A 9,969-nucleotide genomic window follows, 5' to 3' on the forward strand; every position below is an offset into this window, starting at 1 on the left:
CTTCCAGGAACATTCCCCCCTGGATCTTAACAGGTTCCTATATTTTCCTATACTCAGCCTTCCTCTTCTTTTGGGGTCCCTGGGCTTATTCACTTTTCTTGGGGGAACTCTGCCTTCCTTGATCCCTCCTTTCAACTTACAAATACCCATTTTACCCTTCACCATCGGTATTTCTGGTTCAAAACAGTTTTTCTTGGTACCCACTGCAACCAAATCATTGTTTACAGAACGAACTCTTAACAGATCACAGCTTTCCAATTCAGTGTTTGTTAGAGGAAGACCCAAGGAGGGACTACATCCGACGGAACCATAGCACAGCTCCACCTCACCCGTTGTCCAACACTCCATGGGTACCTGTTCTAACAAACTACCCTGACCTAAGCATAAACCATTTTTTCCAGGTGTACACATTACATTGTTACGGCAACCAACATTAACACTTTCTCCCATAGTGTCTCCGGGCACCTTAACTTGTACCCCTGGGCCAGTGACAGAAAGCATCTCTGCTACTGCTGAGTCCATTCTGGGCCCTTCCTTCTCATGAGGCCTAGCGGGTAAGGCAGTATCTGCGCCCTCTACTGACAACTGCTCCGCCGCACCTCGGACCACACCAGCAGAGATGTTTCTAGTCACCGCATCAGACGGAGAGACCTCTGATATCTCAAGCAGTTCTCTCGCGTGCCTTCCATACCAATCAATAACTAGAAGTACGCTCACAGAGAATCTGGAGATCCTGTGCCAAATGGGTAACCATTGGTCCCACCAATTCCACTGTTGGTCATGGTTTCCCAGTACTGCCTGTACCACTTGGCTCCACCCATTGGTGCTACGCAGCACCACCTGGTCCAACTGCGGCGGAGATACCCAAGTATACAGTAAGTTCATCTTTACCAACTCTAACATTTCTAGTAAAGTTTCTGTCATCTCTAAACATCCCATGTCTAAACACCAGAACTTTCTAGGGTCCTTTACCCTGTCCAAGACATGGAGGGGCTCAGCGACTGCAGGTTGAGAGGGTGAGACATTTGAAGAGACCTCATCCTCCTTGGAGGTACCCATCATCACAGCTTGTTGCTCCCCTGGAGAGCTGTCAGACACATGTCTCACACTTATCCCTTCTGCACCAGTGTTGGTGAGCCTCTGCAGGTCATTATAAGTCACACTATCACTTTGATACTCCATATCATTTAGCTGTGGGGCTGTGGACAACACATCTGCGATGCCAGTGCCCTGAACTGTTTCTTCAGAGGGGAGGGCAGCAACCTTTGCAAGGACCAAGACGCCCTCAACCACCGGCGGCTCTGCGATCCCCCTGTCTGGCATAGCAGTTGTGTCCACACCCTTGTTACTTAAGCTAGCCTTATCCAGCATGGCTAACAATTGTTTGGCCCAGCTGTCCCAGTCCATTGTGGTTCCACCATGGGCGTTCCACAGCGTTGCATCACCTGCTGTAGAAAGCCACACAGAACCCTGGGATTCATTAGCTTTAACTGCACATTCGTCACTTCTATATACATCATTTTGTAACACCATACTTTTATCAACGTTGCATTGGGGTGATGCTTCATCACCTAAAGCTTGGTGCAGCACACCATTCTGAACACCTTTTTCTGGTGGCATTACAGACACATCCAGCTTTGTACACTCAGCTTTTGCAGGCTGAATTAACCCCTTGCCCACTGGGCTACACGTAGGGTTGTGGGGCTGTGCCCACACGCTTTCACTGTGTGAATTAGTCCCCCCTTGTTCCACCAGCATAGCACCAGAGCCATCCTGGACAGCCTCTGACTCCAACACATGGAGATCCCATGAGACTTCCATGGACAATCCTGTGCCTCTGCCTATCATGGGAGATCTCCTACTCTCATCACTGGTAGTGAACACATTACCAACCTCACTCTCAGATATGACATTACAAGAAATACATGTTTCAATGTCATTACACTCATCACGTTTAGCAATAGTATCACTTTTGTTAGTACGATCATTAGCATTCTCATTACATGTAGACACAACTGCTGTTTTTGTGGTTTGTTTATGAGTCACCATAACCTCTGAGCGACTCTTCACAGCACCTGCTCTCTGTAAAGGGGCACTTTTGCCTATTTGGGCAGCTCCATAGCTGACCTGGAAAACTCTCGGCTCCAACACTGCAAGCTCCTTGGAAGTTTCCCTGGGCAACCCTGCAGCAGCTGTCACTAGGGAACATGGTACCAGCACTGTTTTGGTCACCCCTAGCTAAATTTTCCCAGCCATCTGCTGGATCATAGCAGGCATATGCAGAGTCCCCATGTCCTTTTCAGTCTTTAGCCCTGCGTCTAGTTGGGCTTTACGCTGCGCCTCCCCACTGCTCTGGGTAGCACAATGCAGAAAGTCTATGTCCATTTGTACTGCGGATCTCCCCACTGGACATACTCCCACTTCACTGGATTCAGCATCATAAACTGAAACAGTCTTACCAGTTCCTGCAGCTGGTGTCATAGCCTTCACTTGAGTGCGTTGTCTCACTGGTGTGGTGTCTCCACAGGCTGACTCCCCCATGTGGCCATGGAGCAAAACTGCAGCCTTTCTGGACCCACTGACGCCCCCTGTAGGTAACACAAGATCCTTGTTGCTAGGGGTAACTGCAGACTTGCGCTCCAAAGCTGGTTGGCTATAACTCATGCAGGATTCAAGCTGATGTACTCTCCTTTCGGGACTGACCCCTTTGCCTAAGCGGCCATGACAGAAAACCTTACGTTTCTCTGGATTTCCAATTCCTAGGACTTCCGGCGACACTTCTCCCATCCTGGAGCATTGCTGGCGGCCCATGATACGATGGAACTCTCCTCTAAGAAGGATTTCCTCTTTAAACTTGCGATAGTCATCCTGGCCCCCATCCATCAAATGGTAAACCGACCGGAACTCTATCCGCAATAAGGTTTGCAGCAGTTTTGGCCACCGGTCCCTAGGCCATTTTCTCTTTACAGCAACTTTTTCAAATCTTACAAGGAAGTCTCCCACCTCCTCTGTAGGCAGCATGGGTTGCACATAGTCAGAGGCCAAGATCTCAGCCCCTTGCAGTGCACCCGACTCTTTGCGATTCCGCTTGAACCATTCATTCGCTGTCTCACATGTCACTGGTCCCTTTTTACTGGTCCTACAAGGTGGAGACATCTTCTCAGGCCATGCTGAGCTCACTTCTTGGCATCTCCTCCATGATTGGCTCTCACTCGTTGCCATTGGATACCACTTCTGAGGACACAGCTGATCACAATCATTAGTAGATGAGCTCCAGAATTCATCAACCTCCCATCCAGCTTGGTTATTCCACAAACATTCCTGTGACAAGGGGCAATGGGCAACAGCATGTCCCCACTCACTACAACGGATGCAGCGCAGAGGCCTCCTTGCGTCATGCTGTGGCACCTTTGGGCTCAGGCTGCCAGGAACAACATCCTCTTTAACTTGATTAAACATGAACTTCTTGCTTCTTGACTGCCTCATCCTTGCAATCACATGCACACAGCAGCTTGTAACAGTTCTCAGCAAAGAAGGAGAAAAAGAAAAAAAAAAAAAAAAAATCTGATGTTTGATTCTTCCTTCACAGGTACACAACCCGCATGCAACACAGTCCATCAAATAAACGTATACACAATGCTGTTCGCCTGGCTGCCACACACAGCTAGCAGTAGTTCCTGATGCGACTCACCATGGAGCAAGGACCCGGATTCCACCGTCTTGTGCCCGCATTCTCCACCACTTGTGATATTGGGGTGATTAAGCTCAATTGGTAGATGCGCGTTTTAGTCTACATCAGGCAGGCGTTTTATGGTTAAGGGCCTGGTAGCCCACGTTTATTATAAGAAAACAAAATATTTAGTTCATCCAGTAATCCCACGCAGGGGTTTAAATTCATTCAGCACACAAATGAACATACCAAGCCACCTGGCTCTCAATTGTCAACAGTTCCTCTGCTTGCTCCCAACAGATTTGTCAACTCTTTCCAGCCCCCTGGACTCACCGGCTTCCTTAGTCTTCCTGACTCTCAAGGTTGTCAGCCTTTCCCAGTCCCTTACACGGACTACAGTCTCCCACAGGGCAAACCACTCTTCAGCCAGCAGCAAGCTGCTCACACTCCACCACACCCATCTACAACTTCCTGTCTTACTTTTTAAAGACACTGCCTTAACAGGTGGGTTAATCAATTTTTTTCCCTTAAAGAGAGCACAACCCAAACAGAGGGGAAATATAGTGTCCTTCCAGGACCCAGCCACGGCGTCCATTACAGTACTCATTGATGGCCCTCTGCTGCATGTGCAGCCGCTGCAGCATGGCCAATGTTGAGTTCCACCTGGTGGGCATGTCACATATAAGGCGGTTCTTGGGCAGGTTCAACTCCTTTTGGAGCTCAGCCAGCCGAGCACAGGCATTAAATGATCGGCGGAAATGCACACAGACTTTCCTGGCCTGCTTCAGGACATCCTGTAAGCCGGGGTACCTGCCCAAGAACCGCTGTTCCACCAGGTTAAGGACGTGAGCTACACAGGGCACATGGGTCAGTTGTCCCTGTCGTAGGGCGGAGAGGAGGTTGGTGCCATTGTCGCAAACCACCATTCCTGGCTTAAGCTGGCGTGGCGTCAACCACCTCTCGGCCTGCCCCTGCAGAGCTGACAAAACATCCGCCCCAGTGTGGCTCCTGTCCCCCAAACAAACCAGCGCAAGCACGGCATGGCATCGTTTTGCCTGCGTACTTGCGTAGCCCCTGGAACGCCTACGAAGCACCGCTGGTTCTGAGGACAGAGCACTGGAAGAGGCCATGGAGGAAGAAGAAGAGGAGGGAGTGGAGGAGAGAGGTGTGTCACAACCAATAGTAGCATTTTGGAGGCGTGGTGGCGGAACAACCTCCAACACTACTGCACCTTGTCCTGCATCCTTCCCAGCTGCCAGAAGAGTGACCCAATGGGCCGTGAAAGACAGGTAACGTCCCTGTCCATGCCTGCTGGACCATGAGTCAGCGGTAATATGCACCTTACTGCTGACCGGACATTGCCTTCCACATGCCGGTAGAGAGCCGGAATCGCCTTCCGTGAGGGGACCTGCCACTGAGGAACCGCACATTGTACAAACTCCCGGAAGGGGGCCGAGTCTACCAACTGAAAAGGCAGCAGTTGAAGTGCTAGCAATTTAGCCAAGCTAGCATTGAACCGCTGGGCATGTGGATGGCTGGGAGTTAACTTCTTTCGCCGGTCCAGCAGCTGGGGCAGGGACATTTGCCTGCTATAATCGGACGTGGGTGTACTGCTAGCAGAGTGCCCGGAAGCACTTGGCTGTGACACACCTAATTCTACACCTTCATTCCTCTCAGAGCAGGTTTCAGAGAGGACTGAAGGTCTAGTGGGGTTGGAGATGCCAGCTGATGAGGAGCAAGGAGAGGTCCACTTTGTTCTTTGGTGTGGGTCTTTGAGGTACGCTTGCCAACGAGCTGCATGGCAGGTCAACATATGTCTGGTCAAGCATGTGGTGCCCAAGCGGCTGATGTTTTGGCCACGCGAGATACGCTTGAGACATATGTTGCAAATAGCAGCGGTGCGATCTGATGCACTCGTCTCAAAAAAGGCCTACAACCAAAGAAGTTTTAGAATAACGCGCAGAGGCAGCGCCCTGCACAGGCGGAGCTCTGCGGTGTGATTCAGTCGGTGTGCTGCCCCTAAGCTGGCCCACGGAGGGCATCCTGCCTCGTTGGACATGTGCCTCCTCCTCCTCTCTCCTACCAGGCACCCACGTGGAGTCAGTGCCCTCATCATCCCCTCCCTCTTCATTGCTGTAGCAAACCTGGCAGTATGCTGCAGCTTGTGGAACATGACTGCCAGATTGCTGTCCTTCTTGAGCATCCCCTCTCTCTGCATTCATGCTACTGCCTTCCTCTAGCTGAGTGTCATCATCAGAGCCTACAAAACACTGGGCATCCTCCTGGAGCATGTACCTAACACTGTGCTCAAAGAGTTCAGGAGACTCCTCAGGAGGACGTGGTGGGTCTAGGGAAGGAGTCACTGATGATGACATTGAGAGGAGGGAAGACGATGCGTTGGCAGCTGCTTTGCTAATACCCTGAGACTGGGTGAGAGAGGATGAGGAGGATGAAGAGGGCTTGGTCATCCACTCTACTAAGTCGTTGGCATGTTGCGGCTCAACATGTCCAGCTGCCGAAAAGAAGGACAAGCGTGTCCCATGGCCACGTGCTGATGACAATGCACCACGTCCACGACCAGCACTGTTGTCTCTAGACACAGAGTCTGCTTGCCCTCTTTTATTGGCTCGCGCCTGTCTGCCTCTCCTTGCTGGCCTGCCAGACATGGTAATGGCCTGAAGGGAGTTGGATAAAACAGCAGTTGGGTAGTGTATATTGTGCTGGAGGCACACAACACCCATTAACTCCTGCAGATGCCTTTATTATAGAAGACCAGCTATAAAGGGTAGATAAAGGGGTATACTGTGCTGGAGGCACACAACACCCACTAAGCCCTGCAGATGGCTCTATTAGAGAACAGCAATAAAGGGTAGATACAGGTGTATATTGTGCTGGAGGCACACAACACCCACTAACTCCTGCAGATGCCTTTATTATAGAACACCAGAGATAAAGGGGTATACTGTACTGGAGGCACACAACACCCACTAAGCCCTGCAGGTGGCTCTATTAGAGAACAGCAATAAAGGGCAGATACAGGTGTATATTGTGCTGGAGGCACACAACACCCACTAACTCCTGCAGATGCCTTTTTTTATAGAACACCAGCAATAAAGGGTAAATACAGATGTATACTGTGCTGTGCTGGAGGCACACACAACTTATAAAATAACTCCTGCAGATGGCAGATGGCTCAAATAGAGAAGAGCTATGTAGGTGGATATAGCGGTGTGTACTGGGTACAGAGCACGCAGACAGCACGCACAAGCTCCTAACACTGACTGCAAGCTCTATTATAAAAGATAGATATATCGCTAGCTATATAGGTGAGGTGAATATAGCGGTGTATACTGCGGTCAGGACACGCAGACAACAACCACTACAGAAGAGCAAGATCGAAAAATCGGCCGATAACGATCGGTGTATACTGTGTTGAAGGTACACAGAACACCCACTAACTGCTTCAGATGCCAACACACTACACAAGGCCGCTGCGCTGGCGGCCTTATATAGTGTGGGGCGTGTACTACAAAGCCTGAGCTATGATTGGCCACAGGCATCCTGCCTGTGGCCAATCATGGCTCTCCTCGCTGCCGGCGCTGCGATTGGCCAAGCATGCGGGGTCACAGTGCATGCTTGGCCAATCATGAGCCAGCAATGCACTGCGCCATCGCAGTGCATTGTGGGCCGTGAACGCCATCCAAATTTGGCGCGAACGGCCCATAACGTTCGGAATTCGCCGAACGGGTGAACAGCCGATGTTCGAGTCGAACGTATGTTCGACTCGAACACGCAGCTCATCCCTAATGGGGGCTATATTGGTAATATAGGGAATTGCATAATAAAAATGTTCTGACAGTAGGATCGCATACAATTCAGTACAGGAGGTAGGAAAAGGAAAGGAATTGGCTCTCGTCAAACAGATATTACTAAGATTTCTAAAATAATAAAGAGAGCTAATAGCTCAACAGAACAGCGTACTGGGAGAAGCCCACATAATAATGGAGATACGAGGGTAGCAAACTGGAGGCGCAAAAGCACCACCAAAGGAAACACTGTGTCATGGTTATGCAGTGATCTTCCTGTTTGCTTACCTCCCCTCATGTGTTCAGACTAAGAGGCCAGCCACTTCCACCTGGTGGTTTTTATAACCTCTCCTCTAAGCATGGCTCCACCCCAGCTCATATCAGGGAGCTCTATATTAACCTGTGCACTGCAGGCCAACGCTGCTCATCAACCATTGTGTATTCCTTTTGTGTGTTAAGCTTCCTGTTACCTGCCATGTGCTCTTCTGTTGTTCCGTTACCGACTTTGGCGTGTCTTTAACTATCCCTGTTTGCCTGTGATCCTGACCTTTTGGCGTGTCCTTGACTATTCCTGTCTGCTTGTGGCCCCGACCTTGGCTTTGTCCCTCACCATCCCTATCCTCCTGTTGCCTACTGTGGATGTGAGCTGGGGGACCCTGGGGGTCGCGACCTGGAGCCAGTTGCAGCCAAGTCCATCCTCACCACTCGAGGCTCTGGTGAACACCTGCTGGCTCTTAGACTCTGCGCCCCAGGGAATCTTACGCTCTAACCCCGGTGGGACCTGTCTCCCGTCCGCAGCAGTCAGCCATAGGGTCCACAACCTTGCGGTGCACTCCTGATCCCTACGGTGTGCATCTGTCACCTTGCCTCAAGGTGACCTGACAGTTTGATCAGCCACGGACTCGGCTGATGTGCCGCTTCCTACAGCCGATCCGTTGCAGGGCATAGTTCGCAGACTTGAGACCCAAGAATCGCATCAGACCCAGGTGATGCGATTCCTTCCAGATCTGGCTTCCCGCTACGAGCAGCTACAGGCTTCCTTGGGAACCCCGAATCTGCAGCCTCAAGTACAGTCAGCAGCTGCACCTATTGCACCAGTCGTATCCACGCATGCATTATTATTGCCAGCTCCGTCCCTTTCTGTGGGGACTCCAAGGCTTGCAGGGGGTTCCTTAGCCAGTGCACAATTCATTTTGAGCTTCAGCCCCAAAACTTCCTGTCCGATCGGGCAAAAGTAGCATATATTATATCCCTCCTGTCCGGCGAGGCGCTAGCTTGGGCTGCCCCTCTGTGGGAACTAAATGATCCAGTGGTTTTTAGCCTGTCTGATTTCTTGAAACTTTTTCGGAATATCTTCGAGGAACCGGGTCGTGTCTCCTCAGCGGCTAGCGCTCTTTTACGTCTCCGTCAAGAGTCCGTGTCTGTGGGACAGTATGCTCTTCAGTTCCGTATCCTCACAGCTGAATTGAGCTGGAATAATGAGGCCCTAGTTGCAACCTTTTTACATGGCCTCTCTGATAGAGTGAAGGATGAATTAGCAGGAAGATCCCTTCCTGCTGATCTGGACAGTGTCATCACCTTGTGTAACCAGATCGATATTCGCTTTCAGGAGAGGGCCCTGGAAAAAAGACGCCAGCACTCCCCGTTCTTTAGGCAGCCTGAGCCCCCAGTCCCTTCTCTTCAATCCGAGGAGCACCCCCTGCCTATCGAGGAACCATGCAGTTGGGCTGGACTAAGTTATCTCCTGAAGAACGCGCTAGGCGCAGAAGTCTGGGCCTATGCCTGTATTGTGGGGCCAAAGGTAATTTCCATGACACTTGTTCTCTTCGTCCGGAAAAACGCTCAGGGCTAATACATCTGGAAGGTGGAGTATTAGACCCTGAAATATCACCTTCACCTTCTCGTCTTCTCCTTTCTGTGTTGCTTCATGTCGGTGCTTCCTCTCGTTCAGTCTCAGCATATCTGGATTCCGGAGCCGCTGTCAATTTCATGGATTGGGAAACTGCATACTCCATGAGACTTACCCTTTTGCCCCTTACAACACCATTGGTGGTCTTGGCGATTGATGGCACGGTTCTCCCAGGGGGACCTATCCGCTTTCAGACTCTTCCTGTTAAGATGTCAGTAGGGACACTCCACCAGGAGTGGATATCCTTCCTTGTCTTACCTAAGGCTTCATCTCCTATCATATTAGGTCTTCCTTTGGTTACGGCTCCATTCTCCACACGTCGACTGGTCTGCTGGACAGATCCTGGCTTGGGGTTCCTCCTGTTCCTCTTCCTGCCTACTCAAGGGTACCCCAAAGGAGAAACTTCCTGTTACCACCATCCCAGTATCTTCTGCTCTTCCCGCTGTATATAGCGATCTCTGGGATGCGTCCTGCAATAGTCGGACTGATGCACTCTCTAGGTCATGTGGTACTCTGGATGAGGGGCCCACCTATGAACGTGAGTCGATCATTCACTCCAGTTCGCATAACCATTTACCTTTGCC

Source organism: Lithobates pipiens, unplaced genomic scaffold, assembly GCF_037356315.1.
Source record: "Lithobates pipiens isolate NorthernLeopardFrog02 unplaced genomic scaffold, aLitPip1_a1.2 Scaffold_19, whole genome shotgun sequence".
NCBI lineage: Eukaryota > Metazoa > Chordata > Amphibia > Anura > Ranidae > Lithobates > Lithobates pipiens.